Source organism: Saccoglossus kowalevskii, unplaced genomic scaffold (assembly GCF_978046115.1).
Source record: "Saccoglossus kowalevskii unplaced genomic scaffold, keSacKowa6.1 SCAFFOLD_35, whole genome shotgun sequence".
NCBI classification, from domain to species: Eukaryota; Metazoa; Hemichordata; class Enteropneusta; family Harrimaniidae; genus Saccoglossus; species Saccoglossus kowalevskii.
Window position 1 is genome coordinate 941366 of NW_028188620.1, and position 23095 is coordinate 964460.

Below are 23095 nucleotides of genomic sequence, written 5' to 3' on the forward strand. Positions count from 1 at the left end.
TTGTACTTACAATAGTACTCGAGATATTAGAGACATGCATATTTAATGAGTTGTATGACCATATATGGTCATCGACTGTGTTGGTCAATTATCTTGTCCAATGTCTTCAATATAGGTTTGGGTACATGTTTCTATCTTTAAAAGTGTTCAAGATATATGGATATGCATTTTTAATCAGTTCTATGACCATATATGGTCATCGAATATGTTGGTCAATTCTCTCGTCCTATGTCTTCAATATAGCATTGATTCCATGTTTGAACTTGCAATAATGCCTGAGATATTAGAGACACGCATATTTAATGAGTTATATGACCATATATGGTCATACACTATGTTGATCAATTCTTTTGTTCAATGTCTTCAATATAGCATTGGTTCCATGTTTATACTTGCAATAGTGCCTGAGATATTAAAGATATGCATATTTAATGAGTTGCATGACCATTTATGGTCATCCAATATTTTGGTCAATTCCCTTGTCCAATGTGTTCAATATAGCGTTAGTTCTATGTTTGTATATGCAATAGTTCTCAATATATGTCAATTCAATGTGTATCGTATATGGGCCCTCCCCCCTTTCCCATAATGCAACATTCTTGACTATTTTATATAAAATGTGAAAAATATTCATAAATCAACTGCTCCAAAACTACTGGTCGCACTTTCATGATTCTTTGATTAATCTGTAGTATGTATGATGTTCTTCAAAATTATGGCGTGGAATTTTGATACGATCAAAATTATGCAAATGAGATGCAAAACAATATTTCAGAAAATTCTAGAAAAAAAAGTCACATGACCGTTCAACTTTTTTTTCATGAAATACGTAGCTCTAGGGTCAATGCTTCTTTTAAGCGAAAGTTTGAGACTCCTAGACCCTCAGAAATGTGTTTAAATGAGCATGCCATTTTTCGCCTTAAATTCAAAATGGCCGCCGTACCACGTGACCAATATGCGTCATCTTAGGATATGCACTAGATCTCATCAGACTTTACAAACATGTGCAAACATTTTCAAGATATGTGCAACGGTGTTCGAATGGCGCTTAGCGAAAAATCTGGCGGAATAATAATAATAATAATAATAATAAATATAGCTGCATAGCAGCAATGACCGGTTTTCAAGACCATGGCACATTGCCAAGTCACATGCAATGCATGGCCAGGTATGACTGTTTGCAATAGCCCCCAAAATTAACGTTGGTCCCATGTTTGTATATGTGATAGTGTCCAAGATATTATTGCCATGCATATGTAATGAGTTATATGACCATATATAGTCATCAGGTATGTTTGCCAATTCTCTTGTCCAATGACTTCAATATAGCATTGGTTCCATGTTCCTACCTGCATCAGTGTCTAAGATATTAGAGGCATGCATATTTAATGAGTTCTATGACCATATATGGTCATCTCATATGTTGGACAATTCTCTTGTCCAATGTCTTCAGTATAGGTTTGGGTACATGTCCCTATCTTTAAAAGTGCTCGAGATATTATGGATATGCATACTTAATGTGTTCTATGACCATATATGGTAATCGAATATGTTGGTCAATCTTTTTGTCCAATGTCTTCAATATAGTATTGGTTCCATGTTTGTGCTTACAATAGTACTCGAGATATTAGAGACATGCATATTTAATGAGTTGTATGACCATATATGGTCATCGACTGTGTTGGTCAATTATCTTGCCCAAAGTCTTCAATATAGGTTTGGGTACATGTTTCTATCTTTAAAAGTGTTCGAGATATATGGATATGCATATTTAATCAGTTCTATGACCATATATGGTCATCGAATATGTTGGTCAATTCTCTCGTCCTATGTCTTCAATATAGCGTTGATTCCATGTTTGAACTTGCAATAATGCCTGAGATATTAGAGACACGCATATTTAATGAGTTATATGACCATATATGGTCATACACTATGTTGATCAATTCTTTTGTTCAATGTCTTCAATATAGCATTGGTTCCATGTTTATACTTGCAATAGTGCCTGAGATATTAAAGACATGCATATTTAATGAGTTACATGACCATATATGGTCATCCAATATTTTGGTCAATTCTGTTGTCCAATGTCTTCAATATAGCGTTAGTTCCATGTTTGTACTTGCAATAGTGCCTGAGATATTAGAGACATGCATATTTAATGAGTTGCATGACCATTTATGGTCATCCAATATTTTGGTCAATTCTCTTGTCCAATGTCTTCAATATAGCGTTAGTTCCATGTTTGTATATGCAATAGTTCTCAATATATGTCAATTCAATGTGTATCGTATATGGGCCCTCCCCCCTTTCCCATAATGCAACATTGCTGACTATTTTATATAAAATGTGAAAAATATTCAAAAATCAACTGCTCCAAAACTACTGGTCGCACTTCCATGATTCTTTGATTAATCTGTAGTATGTATGATGTTCTTCAAAATTATGGCGTGGAATTTTGATACGATCAAAATTATGCAAATGAGATGCAAAACAATAGTTCAGAAAATTCTAGAAAAAAAAGTCACATGACCATTCAACTTTTTTTTTCTGATATACGTAGCTCTTGGGCCAATGCTTCTTTTAAGCGAAAGTTTGAGACTCCTAGGCCCTCAGAAAGGTGTTTAAATGAGCATGCCATTTTTCGCCTTAAATTCAAAATGGCCGCCGTACCACGTGACCAATATGCGTCATCTTAGGATATGCATTAGATCTCATCAAACTTTACAAATATATGAAAACATTTTCAAGATATGTGCAACGGTGTTCAAATGGCGCTTAGCGAAAAATCTGGCGGAATAATAATAATAATAATAATAATAATAATAATAATAATAATAATAATAAAAAACATAACAATTACAAAAGGTTTCCAAGACATGTGTCTTGAAAACCTAAATATAGCTGCATAGCAGCAATCACCGGTTTTCAAGACCATGGCACATGGCCAAGTCACATGCAATGCATGGCAATGTATGACAGTTTGCAATAGCCCTCAAAATTAACGTTGGTTCCATGTTTGTATATGTGATAGTGTTCGAGATAATATAGCCATGCATATTTAATGAGTTCCATGACCATATATAGTCATCGGGTATGTTTGTCAGTTCTCTTGTCCAATGTCTTCAATATAGCATTGGTTCAATGTTCCTACTTGCAACAGTGCCTAAGATTTTAGAGACTTGCATACTTAATGAGTTCTATGACCATATATGGTCTTTTAAATTGTTGGTCAATTCTTTTGTCCAATGCCTTCAGTATAGGTTTGGGTACATGTCTATATCTTTAAAAGTGCTCGAGATATTATGGATATGCATATTTAATGGAATCTATGACCATATATGGTCATCGAATGTGTTGGTCAATTCTCTTGTCCAATACCTTCAATATAGGTTTGGGTACATGTCTCTATCTTTAAAAGTGCTCGAGATATATGGATATGCGTATTTAATCAGTTCTATGACCATATATGGTCATCCAATATGTTGGTCAATTCTCTCATCCTATGTCTTCAATATAGCGTTGGTTCCATGTTTGTACTTGCAATAATTCCTGAGATATTAGAGACACGCATATTTAATGAGTTCTATGACCATATATGGTCATCAACTATGTTGATCAATTCTGTTGTTCAATGTCTTCAATATAGCATTGGTTCCATGTTTTTACTTGCAATAGTGCCTGAGATATTATGGATATGCATATTTAATGAGTTCTATGACCATATATGGTCATCGAATATGTTGGTCAATTCTCTCGGCCAATGTCTTCAATATAGCGTTGGTTCCATGTTTGTACTTGCAGTAGTGCCTGAGATATTAGAGACATGCATATTTAATGAGTTGCATGACCATATATGGTCATCCAATTTTTTGGTCAATTCTCTTGTCCAATGTCTTCAATATAGCGTTAGTTCCATGTTTGTATATACAATAGTTCTCAATATATGTCAATTCAATGTGTATCGTATATGGGCCCTCCCCCCTTTCCCATAATGCAACATTGCTGACTATTTTATATAAGATGTGAAAAATATTCATAAATCAACTGCTCCAAAACTACTGGTCGCACTTGCATGATTCTTTGATTAATCTGTAGTATGTATGAAGTTCTTCAAAATTATGGCGTGGAATTTTGATACGATCAAAATTATGCAAATGAGATGCAAAACAATATTTTAGATAATTCTAGAAAAAAAAGTCACATGACCGTTCAACTTTTTTTTCATGAAATACGTAGCACTAGGGCCAATGCTTCTTTTAAGCGAAAGTTTGAGACTCCTAGACCCTCAGAAAGGTGTTTAAATGAGCATGCCATTTTTTGCCTAAAATTCAAAATGGTCGCCGTACCACGTGACCAATATGCGTCATCTTAGGATATGCACTAGATCTCATCAAGCTTTACAAATATATGAAAACATTTTCCAGATATGTGCAACGGTGTTCGAATGGCGCTTAGCGAAAAATCTGGCGGAATAATAATAATAATAATAAAAAACATAACAATTACAAAAGGTTTCCAAGACATGTGTCTTGAAAACCTAATAAATATAGCTGCATAGCAGCAATGACCGGTTTTCAAGACCATGGCACATGGCCAAGTCACATGCAATGCATGGCCAGGTATGACTGTTTGCAATAGCCCCCAAAATTAACGTTGGTCCCATGTTTGTATATGTGATAGTGTCCAAGATATTATTGCCATGCATATGTAATGAGTTATATGACCATATATAGTCATCAGGTATGTTTGTCAATTCTCTTGTCCAATGACTTCAATATAGCATTGGTTCCATGTTCCTACCTGCATCAGTGCCTAAGATATTAGAGGCATGCATATTTAATGAGTTCTATGACCATATATGGTCATCTCATATGTTGGACAATTCTCTTGTCCAATGTCTTCAGTATAGGTTTGGGTACATGTCCCTATCTTTAAAAGTGCTCGAGATATTATGGATATCCATACTTAATGTGTTCTATGACCATATATGGTAATCGAATATGTTGGTCAATCCTTTTGTCCAATGTCTTCAATATAGTATTGGTTCCATGTTTGTGCTTACAATAGTACTCGAGATATTAGAGACATGCATATTTAATGAGTTGTATGACCATATATGGTCATCGACTTTGTTGGTCAATTATCTTGTCCAAAGTCTTCAATATAGGTTTGGGTACATGTTTCTATCTTTAAAAGTGTTCGAGATATATGGATATGCATATTTAATCAGTTCTATGACCATATATGGTCATCGAATATGTTGGTCAATTCTCTCGTCCTATGTCTTCAATATAGCTTTGATTCCATGTTTGAACTTGCAATAATGCCCGAGATATTAGAGACACGCATATTTAATGAGTTATATGACCATATATGGTCATACACTATGTTGATCAATTCTTTTGTTCAATGTCTTCAATATAGCATTGGTTCCATGTTTATACTTGCAATAGTGCCTGAGATATTAAAGACATGCATATTTAATGAGTTACATGACCATATATGGTCATCCAATATCTTGGTCAATTATCTTGTCCAATGTCTTCAATATAGCGTTAGTTCCATGTTTGTACTTGCAATAGTGCCTGAGATATTAGAGACATGCATATTTAATGAGTTGCATGACCATTTATGGTCATCCAATATTTTGGTCAATTCTCTTGTCCAAAGTCTTCAATATAGCTTTAGTTCCATGTTTGTATATGCAATAGTTCTCAATATATGTCAATTCAATGTGTATCGTATATGGACCCTCCCCCCTTTCCCATAATGCAACATTGCTGACTTTTTTTTATATAAAATGTGAAAAATATTCATAAATCAACTGCTCCAAAACTACTGGTCGCACTTTCATGATTCTTTGATTAATATGTAGTATGTATGATGTTCTTCAAAATTATGGCGTGGAATTTTGATACGATCAAAATTATGCAAATGAGATGCAAAACAATATTTCAGAAAAATCTAGAAAAAAAAGTCACATGACCGTTCAACTTTTTTTCATGAAATACGTAGCTCTAGGGCAAATGCTTCTTTTAAGTGAAAGTTTGAGATTCCTAGACCCTCAGAAAGGTGTTTAAATGAGCATTCCATTTTTCGCCTTAAATTCAAAATGGCCGCCGTACCACGTGACCAATATGCGTCATCTTAGGATATGCATTAGATCTCATCAAACTTTACTAACATATGAAAAAATTTTCAAGATATGTGCAACAGTGTTCGAATGGCGCTTAGCGAAAAATCTGGCGGAATAATAATAATAAATATAGCTGCATAGCAGCAATCACCGGTTTTCAAGACCATGGCACATGGCCAAGTCACATGCAATGCATGGCCAGGTATGACTGTTTGCAATAGCCCCCAAAATTAACGTTGGTCCCATGTTTGTATATGTGATAGTGTCCAAGATATTATTGCCATGCATATGTAATGAGTTATATGACCATATATAGTCATCAGGTATGTTTGTCAATTCTCTTGTCCAATGACTTCAATATAGCATTGGTTCGATGTTCCTACCTGCAACAGTGCCTAAGATATTAGATGCGTGCATATTTAATGAGTTCTATGACCATATATGGTCATCTCATATGTTGGACAATTCTCTTGTCCAATGTCTTCAGTATAGGTTTGGGTACATGTCCCTATCTTTAAAAGTGCTCGAGATATTATGGATATGCATACTTAATGAGTTCTATGACCATACATGGTAATCGAATATGTTGGTCAATCCTTTTGTCCAATGTCTTCAATATAGTATTGGTTCCATGTTTGTGCTTACAATAGTACTCGAGATATTAGAGACATGCATATTTAATGAGTTGTATGACCATATATGGTCATCGACTGTGTTGGTCAATTATCTTGTCCAATGTCTTCAATATAGGTTTGGGTACATGTTTCTATCTTTAAAAGTGTTCGAGATATATGGATATGCATATTTAATCAGTTCTATGACCATATATGGTCATCGAATATGTTGGTCAATTCTCTCGTCCTATGTCTCCAATATAGCGTTGATTCCATGTTTGAACTTGCAATAATGCCTGAGATATTAGAGACACGCATATTTAATGAGTTATATGACCATATATGGTCATACACTATGTTGATCAATTCTTTTGTTCAATGTCTTCAATATAGCATTGGTTCCATGTTTATACTTGCAATAGTGCCTGAGATATTAAAGACATGCATATTTAATGAGTTACATGACCATATATGGTCATCCAATATTTTGGTCAATTCTCTTGTCCAATGTCTTCAATATAGCGTTAGTTCCATGTTTGTACTTGCAATAGTGCCTGAGATATTAGAGACATGCATATTTAATGAGTTGCATGACCATTTATGGTCATCCAATATTTTGGTCAATTCTCTTGTCCAATGTCTTCAATATAGTGTTAGTTCCATGTTTGTATATGCAATAGTTCAAAATATATGTCAATTCAATGTGTATCGTATATGGGCCCTCCCCCCTTTCCCATAATGCAACATTGCTGACTATTTTATATAAAATGTGAAAAATATTCATAAATCAACTGCTCCAAAACTACTGGTCGCACTTCCATGATTATTTTATTAATCTGTAGTATGTATGATGTTCTTCAAAATTATGGCGTGGAATTTTGATACGATCAAAATTATGCAAATGAGATGCAAAACAATATTTCAGAAAATTCTAGAAAAAAAAGTCACATGACCGTTCAACTTTTTTTTTCTGATATACGTAGCTCTAGGGCCAATGCTTCTTTTAGGCGAAAGTTTGAGACTCCTAGGCCCTCAGAAAGGTGTTTAAATTAGCATGCCATTTTTCGCCTTAAATTCAAAATGGCCGCCGTACCACGTGACCAATATGCGTCATCTTAGGATATGCATTAGATCTCATCAAACTTTACAAATATATGAAAAAATTTTCAAGATATGTGCAACGGTGTTCAAATGGCACTTAGCGAAAAATCTGGCGGAATAATAATAATAATAATAATAATAATAATAATAATAATAATAAACATAACAATTACAAAAGGTTTCCAAGACATGTGTCTTGAAAACCTAATAAAAAACATAACGATTACAATAGGTTTCCAAGACATGTGTCTTGAAAACCTAATAATAATAATAAATATAGCTGCATAGCAGCAATCACCGGTTTTCAAGACCATGGCACATAGCCAAGTCACATGCAATGCATGGCCATGTATGACTGTTTGCAATAACCCTCAAAATTAACGTTGGTTCCATGTTTGTATATGTGATAGTGTCCGAGATATTATAGCCATGCATATATTAAATGCGTTCCATGACCATATATAGTCATCGGGTATGTTTGTCAATTCTCTTGTCCAATGTCTTCAATATAGCATTGGTTCAATGTTCCTACTTGCAACAGTGGCTAAGATATTAGAGACTTGCATATTTAATGAGTTATATGACCATATATGGTCATCGAATATGTTGGTCAATCCTTTTGTGCAATGTCTTCAATATAGCATTGGTTCCATGTTTGTGTTTGCGATAGTGCCTGAGATATAAGAGACATGCATATTTAATGAATTCTATGACCATATATGGTCATCGAATGTGTTGGTCAATTTTTTTGTCCAATGCCTTCAATATAGATTTGGGGACATGTCTCTGTCTTTAAAAGTGCTCGAGATATTATGGATATGCATATTTAATGACTTCTATGACCATATATGGTCATCGAATATGTTAGTCAATTCTCTCGGCCAATGTCTTCAATATAGCGTTAGTTCCATGTTTGTATGTGCAATAGTTCTCAATATATGTCAATTCAATGTGTATCGTATATGGGCGCTCCCCCTTTCCCATAATGCAACATTGCTGACTATTTAATATAAAATGTGAAAAATATTCATAAATCAACTGCTCCAAAACTACTGGTCGCACTTGCATGATTCTTTGATTAATCTGTAGTATGTATGATGTTCTTCAAAATTATGGCGTATATGATTATGGCGCATATTATGACCATATATGGTCATGGAATGTGTTGGTCAATTCTTTTGTTCAATGTCTTCAATATAGCATTGGTTCCATGTTTGTACTTGCAATAGTGCCTGAGATATTAGAGACACGCATATTTAATGAGTTCTATGACCATATATGGTCATACACTATGTTGATCAATTCTTTTGTTCAATGTCTTCAAAATAGCATTGGTTCCATGTTTGTACTTGCAATAGTGCCTGAGATATTAGAGACATGCATATTTAATGAGTTGCATGACCATATATGGTCATCCAATATTTTGGTCAATTCTCTTGTCCAATGTCTTCAATATAGCGTTAGTTCCATGTTTGTATGTGCAATAGTTCTCTATATATGTCAATTCAATGTATATCGTAAATGGCCCCTCCCCCCTTTCCCATAATGCAACATTGCTGGCTATTTTATATAAAATGTGAAAAATATTCATAAATCAACTGCTCCAAAACTACTGGTCGCACTTGCATGATTCTTTGATTAATCTGTAGTATGTATGATGTTCTTCAAAATTATGGCGTAGAAATTTGATACGATCAAAATTATGCAAATGAGATGCAAAACAATATTTCAGAAAATTCTAGAAAAAAAAGTCACATGACCGTTCAACTTTTTTTTCATGAAATACGTAGCTCTAGGGTCAATGCTTCTTTTAAGCGAAAGTTTGAAACTCCTAGACCCTCAGAAAGGTGTTTAAATGAGCATGCCATTTTTCGTCTAAAATTCAAAATGGCCGCCGTACCACGTGACCAATATGCGTCATTTTAGGATATGCACTAGATCTCATCAAACTTTACAAACATATGAAAACATTTTCCAGATATGTGCAACGGTGTTCGAATGGCGCTTAGCGAAAAATCTGGCGGAATAATAATAATAAAAAACATAACGATTACAATAGGTTTCCAAGACATGTGTCTTGAAAACCTAATAATAATAATAAACGGAACAATTACAAAAGGGTTTCGACCAAATGGGCTCGAAACCCTAATAATAAATATAGCTGCATAGCAGCAATCACCGATTTTCAAGACCATGGCACATGGCCAAGTCACATGCAATGCATGGCCATGTATGACTGTTTGCAATAGCCCTGAAAATTAACGTTGGTTCCATGTTTGTATATGTGATAGTGTCCGAGAAATTATAGCCATGCATATTTAATGAGTTCTATGACCATATATAGTCATCGGGTATGTTTGTCAATTCTCTTGTCCAATGTCTTCAATATAGCATTGGTTCAATGTTCCTACTTGCAACAGTGCCTAAGATATTAGAGACTTGCATATTTAATGAGTTCTATGACCATATATGGTCATTTAAAATGTTGGTCAATTCTTTTGTCCAATGCCTTCAGTATAGGTTTGGGTACATGTCTCTATCTTTAAAAGTGCTCGAGATATTATGGATATGCATATTTAATGAGTTCTATGACCATATATGGTCATCGAATGTGTTGGTCAATCCTTTTGTCCAATGTCTTCAATATAACATTGGTTCCTTGTTTGTGTTTGCAATAGTGCCTTAGATATTAGAGACATGCATATTTAATGAGTTCTATGACCATATATGGTCATCGAATATGTTGGTCAATTCTTTTGTCCAATGTCTTCAATATAGCGTTGGTTCCATGTTTGTACTTGCAATAATGCCTGAGATATTAGAGACACGCATATTTAATGAGTTCTATGACCATATATGGTCATACACTATGTTGATCAATTCTTTTGTTCAATGTTTTCAATATAGCATTGGTTCCATGTTTGTACTTGCAATAGTGCCTGAGATATTAAAGACATGCATATTTAATGAGTTGTATGACCATATATGGTCATCCAATGTTTTGGTCAATTCTCTTGTCCAATGTCTTCAATACGGCGTTGGTTCCATGTTTGCACTTGCAATAGTGCCTGAGATATTAGAGACATGCATATTTAATGACTTGCATGACCATATGTAGTCATCGGGTATGTTTGTCAATTCTCTTGTCCAATGTCTTTAATATAACATTGGTTCCATGTTTGTGTTTGCAATAGTGCCTTAGATATTAGAGACATGCATATTTAATGAGTTCTATGACCATATATGGTCATCGAATATGTTGGTCAATTCTTTTGTCCAATGTCTTCAATATAGCATTGGTTCAATGTTCCTACTTGTAACAGTGCCTAAGATATTAGAGACTTGCATATTTAAGGAGTTCTATGACCATATATGGTCATTTAAAATGTTGGCCAATTCTTTTGTCCAATGCCTTCAGTATAGGTTTGGGTACATGTCTCTATCTTTAAAAGTGCTCGAGATATTATGGATATGCATATTTAATGAGTTCTATGACCATATATGGTCATCAAATATGTTAGTCAATTCTCTCGGCCAATGTCTTCAATATAGCGTTGGTTTCATGTATGTACTTGCAATAGTGCCTGAGATATTAGAGACATGCATATTTAATGAGTTCCCTGACCATATATGGTCATCAACTACGTTGGTCAATTCTTTTGTACAATGTCTTCTATATAGCATTGGTTCCATGTTTGTACTTGAAATAGTGCCTGAGATATTAGAGACATGCATATTTAATGAGTTCTATGACCATATATAGTCATTTTATATGTTGGTCAATTTTTTTGTCCAATGCATTCAATATAGGTTTGGGTACATGTCACTATCTTTAAAAGTGCTCTAGATTTTATGGATAAGCATATTTAATGAGTTCTATGACCATATATGGTCATCGAATGTGTTGGTCAATTCTCTTGTCCAATGTCTTCAATATAGGTTTGGGTACATGTCTCTATCTTTAAAAGTGCTCGAGATATTATGGATATGCATATTTAATGAGTTATATAACCATATATGGTCATCAAATGTGTTGGTCAATTCTTTTGTCCAATGTCTTCAATATAGCATTGGTTCCATGTTTGTACTTGCAATAGTGCCTGAGATATTAGAGACATGCATATTTAATGAGTTCCATGACCATATATGGTCATCGAATGTGTTGGTCAATTCTCTTGTCCAATGTCTTCACTATAGGTTTGGGTACATGTCTATATCTGTAAAAGTGTTCAAGATATTATGGATATGCATATTTAATGAGTTCTATGACCTTATATGGTCATCACCTATGTTGGTCTATTCTGTCGGCCAATGTCTTCAATATAGCGTTGGTTCCATGTTTGTTCTTGCAATAGTGCCTGAGATATTAGAGACATGCATATTTAATGAGTTGCATGACCATATATGGTCATCCAATATTTTGGTCAATTCTCTTGTCCAATGTCTTCAATATAGCGTTAGTTCCATGTTTGTATATACAATAGTTCTCAATATATGTCAATTCAATGTGTATCGTATATGGGCCCTCCCCCCTTTCCCACAATGCAACATTGCTGACTATTTTATATAAAATGTGAAAAATATTCATAAATCAACTGCTCCAAAACTACTGGTCGCACTTTCACGATTCTTTGATTAATCTATAGTATGTATGATGTTCTTCAAAATTGTGGCGTGGAATTTTGATACGATCAAAATTATGCAAATGAGATGCAAAACAATATTTCAGAAAATTCTAGAAAAAAAAGTCACATGACCGTTCAACTTTTTTTTTCTGATATACGTAGCTCTAGGGCCAATGCTTCTTTTAGGCGAAAGTTTGAGACTCCTAGACCCTCAGAAAGGTGTTTAAATGAGCATGCCATTTTTCGCCTTAAATTCAAAATGGCCGCCGTACCACGTGACCAATATGCGTCATCTTAGGATATGCATTAGATCTCATCAAACTTTACAAATATATGAAAAAATTTTCAAGATATGTGCAACGGTGTTCAAATGGCGCTTAGCGAAAAATCTGGCGGAATAATAATAATAATAATAATAATAATAATAATAATAGTAAAAAACATAACAATTACAAAAGGTTTCCAAGACATGTGTCTTGAAAACCTAAATATAGCTGCATAGCAGCAATCACCGGTTTTCAAGACCATGGCACATGGCCAAGTCACATGCAATGCATGGCCATGTATGACTGTTTGCAATAGCCCTGAAAATTAACGTTGGTTCCATGTTTGAATATGTGATAGTGTCCGAGAAATTATAGCCATGCATATTTAATGAGTTCTATGACCATATATAGTCATCAGGTATGTTTGTCAATTCTCTTGTCCAATGTCTTCAATATAGCATTGGTTCAATGTTCCTACTTGCAACAGTGCCTAAGATATTAGAGACTTGCATATTTAATGAGTTCTATGACCATATATGGTCATTTAAAATGTTGGTCAATTCTTTTGTCCAATGCCTTCAGTATAGGTTTGGGTACATGTCTCTATCTTTAAAAGTGCTCGAGATATTATGGATATGCATATTTAATGAGTTCTATGACCATATATGGTCATCGAATGTGTTGGTCAATCCTTTTGTCCAATGTCTTCAATATAACATTGGTTCCATGTTTGTGTTTGCAATAGTGCCTTAGATATTAGAGACATGCATATTTAATGAGTTCTATGACCATATATGGTCATCGAATATGTTGGTCAATTCTTTTGTCCAATGTCTTCAATATAGCGTTGGTTCCATGTTTGTACTTGCAATAATGCCTGAGATATTAGAGACACGCATATTTAATGAGTTCTATGACCATATATGGTCATACACTATGTTGATCAATTCTTTTGTTCAATGTTTTCAATATAGCATTGGTTCCATGTTTGTACTTGCAATAGAGCCTGAGATATTAAAGACATGCATATTTAATGAGTTGTATGACCATATATGGTCATCCAATGTTTTGGTCAATTCTCTTGTCAATTGTCTTCAATACGGCGTTGGTTCCATGTTTGCACTTGCAATAGTGCCTGAGATATTAGAGACATGCATATTTAATGAGTTGCATGACCATATATGGTCATCCAATATTTTGGTCCATTCTCTTGTCCAATGTCTTCAATATAGCGTGAGTTCCATGTTTGTATATGCAATAGTTCTCAATATATGTCAATTCAATGCTGATCGTATGTGGCCCTCCCCCCTTTCCCATAATGCAACATTGCTGACAATTTTATATAAAATGTGAAAAATATTCATAAATCAACTGCTCCAAAACTACTGGTCGCACTTTTATGATTCTTTGATTAATCTGTAGTATGTATGATGTTCTTCAAAATTATGGCGTGGAATTTTGATACGATCAAAATTATGCAAATGAGATGCAAAACAATATTTCAGAAAATTCTAGAAAAAAAAGTCACATGACCGTTCAACTTTTTTTTCATGAAATACGTAGCTCTAGGGTCAATGCTTCTTTTAAGCGAAAGTTTGAGACTCCTAGACCCTCAGAAAGGTGTTTAAATGATCATGCCATTTTTCGCCTTAAATTCAAAATGGCCGCCGTACCACGTGACCAATATGCGTCATCTTAGGATATGCACTAGATCTCATCAGACTTTACAAACATGTGCAAACATTTTCAAGATATGTGCAACGGTGTTCGAATGGCGCTTAGCGAAAAATCTGGCGGAATAATAATAATAATAATAATAATAAAAAACATAACAATTACAAAAGGTTTCCAAGACATGTGTCTTGAAAACCTAATAATAATAATAAAAAACATAACAATTACAAAAGGTTTCCAAGACATGTGTCTTGAAAACCTAAATATAGCTGCAGAGCAGCTATTAACGGCTTTCAAGAAAAAGTACCATAACACTATTAAATTTGAAAAAAAAAGTTTGAAGATTTGATTTGTGCAATGTATATAAGTGTAGGTTACACGACGTTCTGGCCCAATGCCTTCATTATAGCGCTATTTCCATGTCTCTAACTTCAATACTGCTTGAAATATTAGAGACATGCATATTTAATGAGATCTATGACCATATATGGTCAACGGATATGTTGGCCAATTCTCTTTTACATTGCCTTCAATATAGTGTTTGTTCCATGTCTGTACATGGAATAGCACTTGAGATATAAGAGACATCCATATTTAATGAGTTCTATGACCATATATGGTCAACGGATATGTTGGCCAATTCTCTTTCCCAGTGCCTTCAATATAGCATTTGTACCGTGTTTATACATGCAATAGTGCTTGAGATATTGGAGACATGCATATTTAATGAGTTATATGACCATATATGGTCAACGGATATGTTGGCCAATTCTCTTTTCTATTGCCTTCAATATAGTGTTTGTTCCATGTTTGTACATGGAATAGCGCTTGAGATATTAGAGACATGCATATTAAATGAGTTCTATGACCATATATGGTCAACGAATATGTTGGCCAATTCTCTTGTCCATTGCCTTCAGTATATCGTTTGTTGCATGTTTGTACATGCTATAGTGCTTGAGATATTGGAGACATGCATATTTAATGAGTTCTATGACCATATATGGTCAATGAATATGTTGGTCAATTTTCTTGTCCATTGCCTTCGGTATACAGTTAGTTCCATGTTTGTACATGCAATAGTTCTTGAGATATTGGAGACATGCATATTTAATGAGTTATATGACTATATATGGTCATTGAAGATGTTGACAATTTCTCTTGTCCAAAGCCTTCAATATAGCAATGGTTCCATGTCTGTATGTGCAATAGTGCCTGAGATATTATAGGTATGCATATTTAATGAGGTATATGACCTTATATGGTCAACGAATATGTTGGCTCATTCTCTAGACCATTTCCTTCAATATAGCATCAGTTTCACGTTTGTACATGCAATAGTGCTTGAGATATAAGAGACATGCATATTTAATGAGTTCTATGACCATATATGGTCAACGAATATTTTGACCAATTCTCTTGTCCGTTGCCTTCAACATACCGTTAGTTCCATGTTTGTACATGCAATAGTTTTTGAGATTCAAGAGACATGCATATTTAATGAATTCCAAGATGGCGGCCGAACCACGTGACTAATCGAAAATCTGTTTCAGTCACTTTTAATGGCATGACATGTAGAAGGTATATACAAATTTTCAGGCAAAACGGTCCAGCCGTTTCAGAGAAGAAGTCGTTTGAAGTTGGCGGAATAATAATAATAATAATAATAATAATAAATATAGCTGCAGAGCAGCTATTAACGGCTTTCAAGAAAAAGGAGCCATAACACCATTAAATTTGGGGAAAAAAAGATTGAAGATTTGATTTGTGCAATGTATATACGTGTAGGTTACACGAAGTTCTGGCCCAATGCCTTCATTGTAGCGCTATTTCCATGTCTCTAACTTCAATAGTGCTCGAGATATTATATGCATATTTAATGAGCTCTATGACCATATATAGTCAACGGATATGTTGGCCAATTCTCTTTTCTATTGCCTTCAATATAGTGTTTGTTCCATGTTTGTACATGGAATAGCGCTTGAGATATTAGAGACATGCATATTAAATGAGTTCTATGACCATATATGGTCAACGGATATGTTGGCCAATTTTCTTTCCCAGTGCCTTCAATATAGCATTGGTACCATGTTTACACTTGCAATGGTGCTTGAAATATTGGAGACATGCATATTTAATGTGTTCTATAACCATATATGGTCAACGAATATGTTGACAATTTCTCTTGTCCAAAGCCTTCAGTATACCGTTAGTTCCATGTTTGTACATGCAATGGTACATGAGATATTGGAGACATGCATATTTAATGAGTTATATGACCATATATAGTCATTGAACATGTTGACAATTTCTCTTGTCCAAAGCCTTCAATATAGCAATGGTTCCATGCCTGTATGTGCAATAGAGTCTGAGATATTATAGATATGCATATTTAATGAGGTATATGACCTTATATGGTCAACGAATATGGTGCCTCATTCTCTTGACCATTACCTTCAATATAGCGTAAGTTTCACGTTTGTACATGCAATAGTGCTTGAGATATAAGAGACATGCATATTTAATGAGTTCTATGACCATATATGGTCAACGAATATTTTGGCCAATTCTCTTGTCCATTGCCTTTAATATACCGTTAGTTTCACGTTTGTACATGCAATAGTGCTTGAGATATAAGAGACATGCATATTTAATGAGTTCTATGACCATATATGGTCAACGAATATTTTGGCCAATTCTCTTGTGCGTTGCCTTCAATATACCGTTAGTTCCATGTTTGTACATGCAATAGTTTTTGAGATACAAGAGACATGCATATTTAATGAGTTCCAAGATGGCGGACGAACCACGTGACTAATCGAAAATCTGTTTCAGTCACTTTATTTGGCATGACATGTACAAGGTATATACAAATTTTCAGGCAAAATGGTGCAGCCGTTTCAGAGAAGAAGTCGTTTGAAGTTGGCGGAAGAATAATAATAATAATAATAAACATAACAAAAACAATAGGCTTTCAAGCCTGAAGGGACTTGAAAGCCTAACAATAGGCTTTCAAGCCTGAAGGGACTTGAAAGCCTAAATATAGCTGCATAGCAGCAATCACCGGTTTTCAAGACCATGGCACATGGCCAAGTCACATGCAATGGATGGCCATGTATGACTTTTTGCAATAACCCTGAAAATTAACGTTGGTTCCATGTTTGTATATGTGATAGTGTCCGAGATATTGTAGCCATGCATATTTAATGTCCGAGATATTATAGCCATGCATATTTAATGAGTTCCATGACCATATATAGTCATCGGGTATGTTTGTCAATTCTCTTGTCCAATGTCTTCAATATAGCATTGGTTCCATGTTCCTACTTGTAAGAGTGCCTAAGATATTAGTGCCATTCATATTTAATGAGTTCTATGACCATATATGGTCATTTAATATGTTGCTCAATTCTTTTGTCCAATGCCTTCAATATAGCATTGGTTCCATGTTTGTGTTTGCAATAGTGCCTGAGATATTAGAGACATGCATATTTAATGAGTTATATGACCATATATGGTCATCGACTGTGTTGGTCAATTATTTTGTCCAATGTCTTCAATATAGCATTGGTTCCATGTTTGTGTTTGCAATAGTGCCTGAGATATTAGAGACATGCATATTTAATGAGTTCTATGACCATATATGGTCATCGAATGTGTTGGTCAATTCTCTTGTCCAATGCCTTCAATATAGGTTTGGGTACATGTCTCTATCTTTAAAAGTGCTCGAGATATTATGGATATGCATATTTAATGAGTTCTATGACCATATATGGTCATCGAATGAGTTGGTCAATTATTTTGTCCAATGTCTTCAATATAGCATTGGTTCCATGTTTGTACTTGCAATAGTGCCTGAGATATTAGAGACATGCATATTTAATGAGTTCTATGACCATATATGGTCATCGAATGTGTTGGTCAATTCTCTCGTCCAATGTCTTCAATATAGCATTGGTTGCATGTTTGTACTTGCAATAGTGCCTGAGATATTAAAGACATGCATATTAAATGAGTTCTATGACCATATATGGTCATCCAATATTTTGGTCAATTCTCTTGTCCAATGTCTTCAATATAGCGTTAGTACCATGTTTGTATATACAATAGTTCTCAATATATGTCAATTCAATGTGTATCGTATATAGGGCCCTCCCCCCTTTCCCATAATGCATCATTGCTGACTATTTTATATAAAATGTGAAAAATATTCATAAATCAACTGCTCCAAAACTACTGGTCGCACTTCCATGATTCTTTGATTAATCTGTAGTATGTATGATGTTCTTCAAAATTATGGCGTGGAATTTCGATACGATCAAAATTATGCAAATGAGATGCAAAACAATATTTCAGAAAATTCTAGAAAAAAAAGTCACATGACCGTTCAACTTTTTTTTTCTGATATACGTAGCTCTAGGGCCAATGCTTCTGTTAGGCGAAAGTTTGAGACTCCTAGGCCCTCAGAAAGGTGTTCAAATGAGCATGCCATTTTTCGCCTTAAATTCAAAATGGCCGCCGTACCACGTGATCAATATGCGTCATCTTAGGATATGCACTAGATCTCATCAACCTTTACAAACATATGAAATTTTTTTACAGATATGTGCAACGGTGTCGAAATGGCGCTTAGCGAAAAAATCTGGCGGAATAATAAAAAACATAACGATTACAATAGGTTTCCAAGACATGTGTCTTGAAAACCTAAATATAGCTGCGTTGCAGCAATGTCGGGTTTCGAGCCCACTGACTTATTAGCAGCGTTCCAAAATCAGCAGCATCGACAATAATATATTAAAGGAAATTGCATGGCCTTCATACTAAACATGTCACATGTTCCTGTCTGTAACAGTGCTTAAGGTATTACAATCTTGCATATTTAATGATGTCCCATGACCATATATGGTCATCGGATGTTTTTGTCAGCTCTGTTGTGCAATAACTTTAATATTGCATTGGTTGCATGTTCCTATCTGTAACAGTGCTTGAGATATAACATTTATGAATATTTGATGAGGTCACATGACCATATATGGTCATCAAATTAGTTAGTCACATCTCTTGTTCCATAGATTCGATATTGCACAGGTTGCATGTTCCCGTCTGTAATAGTGCTTGAGTTATTACAATTATGCATATTTAATGACGTCACATGACCATATACGGTCATCACATTAGTTACTCACATCTCATGTCCCACAGCCTCGATTGTGCACAGGTTGCATGTTCATGTCTGTAACAGTGCTTGAGATAATTCAATTATGCATATTTAATGAAGTCACATGACCATATATTGTCATCACATTAGTTAGCCACATCTCTTGACCATACCTTCGATATTGCACAGGTTGCATGTCCCTAACTTTTGCAGTGCTTGATATATTACATTTATGCATATTCAATGAGGTCACATGACCATATATGGTCATCTTGTTTATTAGTAAAATTTCATGTACCATCACTTCAATATTGCACTGGTTGCATGTTCCCGTCTGTAACTGTGCTTGAGTTATTACATTTATGCATATTTGATGAAGTCACATGACCATATATGGTCATCACATTAGTTAGTCACATCTCGTGTCTTATAGCTTCGATATTGCACAGGTTGCATGTCCCTATCTGTAACAGTGCTTGATATATTACATTTATGCATATTTAATGAGATCACATGACCATATATGGTCATCTTGTTTGTTAGTAGAATTCCATGTACCATCACTTCAATATTGCACTGGTTGCATGTTCCTATCTGTAACAGTGCTTAAGATATTGCAATTATGTCTATAAAATGAGGTCACGTGACCATGTAAAAGAACAAAAAAATATGAAAAAACATTCTAAAATCTTCTTATAAAAAACGGCTTTTCGCCTGGACTTCCATATTTTGGAATTAAATACTATGTCATATGATCTTTCAAAGTTATTCAGGGTTAGTTGATTTGTCGAAAATTATGCAAATGAGATGCAAAACAAAATTTAAAAAAATTCTAAAAAAAAAAGTCACGTGACCGCTAAAGGTTTTTTTGATTAAATTTGTAGCACTTGTCGCACTACTACTATCATAAAATAATTGGAGCACTCAGACCCTCAGAAAGGTGTGCAATTCGGCATGGAAAATTTCGCCTTTAATCCAAGATGGCGGACTGGTCATGTGACCTATGTGTCTGAACTTAGGATATGCACCAGATCTCATACAGCTTTACCATTGTGGCAAGTATGGAACTGATCGGTCCAATGGTGTTGACATAAAGCGTGACCAAAAATTTAGGCGGAATCATAATAATAATAAATATAGCTGCATAGCAGCGATGACGGGTTTCGAGCCTGCGTGGCTCATGGCAAATTGCACTTGCTCGATGTGATTATTTGACGAACGTTTCATGTCTAGAATGCAAGATAGCAGACAAACTACACAACATATGGATTTGATTTCACATGAATATGATAAACTGCAAGGACAAATGAAAGGACAAATAGTTCGTGAGTTATAGAACTTTTTCTCTTTTACTAAATCAAAGAGGGCTGCCAAAGGAAGCCATTTTTAAAAATCAACTTCAGTAACTTTGTAGAGCTATCAACAGGGATACTATATGCCAAATTGCTTATCAAACAAGCAAGCAGTTTTTAACAAGATAATTTTTTTGAGGTTTTTTGAATTTTTGTGATAAATTCAACATGGCCGCCAAAACCACTTGAATCATGGGAAATATTTTTATGAACACATAATCATCTTATTGAAGGGATGTTGTATGCCAACTTTGGTTTCAATCTGGTAAATTGTTCATGAGTTATAGCGTAATTTCACTTTTTACTAAATCCAAGATGGCTGCCAAAGAAAGTCATTTTTCAAAAATCTGATTCAGTAATTTTGTAGAGCTATCAAGAGAGATAATATATGCTAAATTGATTGTCAAACAAGCAAGCAGTTTTTAAGAAGATATTTTTTTGAGATTTTTTGCATTTTTTTGATAAATTCAAGATGGCGGCCAAAACCACTTGAATCATGGGAAATATTTTTATGAACACATAATCAACTTATTGAAGGGATGTTGTATGCCAAGTTTTGTTTAAATCTGGCAAATCGTTCATAAGTTATAGCGTACTTTCACTTTTTACTAAATCCTAGATGGCTGCCAAAGGAAGCCATTTTTCGAAAAACTGCTACAGTAACTTTGTAGAGCTATCAACATAGATACTATATGCTAAATAGATTGTCAAACAAGCAAGCAGTTTTTAAGATAATAATTTCTTGAGGTTTTTGGCATTTTTGTGATAAATTCAAGATGGCCGCCAAAACCACTTGAGTCATGGGAAATATTTTTATGAACACATAATCATTTTATTGAGTGGATGTTGTATGCCAAGTTTTGTCGAAATCTGGAAAATTGTTCATAATTTATAGCGTAATTTCACTTTTCACTAAATCTAAGATGGCTGCCAAAGGAAGCCATTTTTCAAAAATCTGCTTCAGTACCTTTGTAGAGCTATCAACAGAGATACTATATGCTAAATTGATTGTCAACCAAGCAAGCAGTTTTTAAGAAGATAATTTTTTGAGATTTTTTGCAATTTTTTGATAAATTCAATATGGCCGCCAAAACCACTTGATTCATGGGAAATATTTTTATGAACACATAATCATCTTATTGAAGGAATGTTGTCTGCCAAGTTTTGTTTAAATCTGGCAAATTGTTCATAAGTTATAGCGTACTTTCACTTTTTACTAAATCCAAGATGGCTGCCAAAGGAAGCCATTTTTCAAAAATCTGCTTCAGTCACTTTGTAGAGCAATGGCCATAGGTGCTGCAAAGCAAATGTCTAATCACATGAACGAGCCATTTTTGAGAAGAAGATTTTAAAACTTTTTTGTCAATTTTCACAAAATCCAATATGGCGGCCAAGGTCACATGACCGCTAAAGATTTTATTACTGATATTTGTTAGACATGAGCCAATGATGCCACACAAAAAAACCGGAAGTTCCTAGACCCTCAGAAAGTGGTGCAATTAAGCACTTCCGGTTTGTGTTCTACCTAAGATGGCTGCCAGGTCATGTGACCTACATTGCTGGTTTTGGGATATGCACCACAACTCATGGCCCTTCATCAGCATGCAAAATGCCTAATCAATCGCAGCATTATTTTTCAAGTTACAGTGATTTATAAAAACGGCGGAAAAATAATAATAATAAGAATAAATATAGCTGCGTTGCAGCAATGTCGGGTTTCGAGCCCACTGACTTATTAGCAGCGTTCCAAAATCAGCATCATTGACAATAATATATTAAAGGAAATTGCATGGCCTTCATACTAAACATGTTGCATGTTCCTGTCTGTAACAGTGCTTAATGTATTACAATCTTGCATATTTAATGATGTCCCATGACCATATATGGTCATCGGATGTTTTTGTCAGCTCTGTTGTGCAATAACTTCAATGTTGCATTGGTTGCATTTTCCTCTCTGTAATAGTGCTTGAGATATAACATTTATGCATATTTGATGAGGTCACATGACCATATGTGGTCATCACATTAGTTAGTCACATCTCTTGTTCCATAGATTCGATATTGCACAGGTTGCATGTTCCCGTCTGTAACAGTGCTTGAGTTATTACATTTATGCATATTTAATGATGTCACATGACCGTGTATGGGCATCAGATGTGTTAGTCA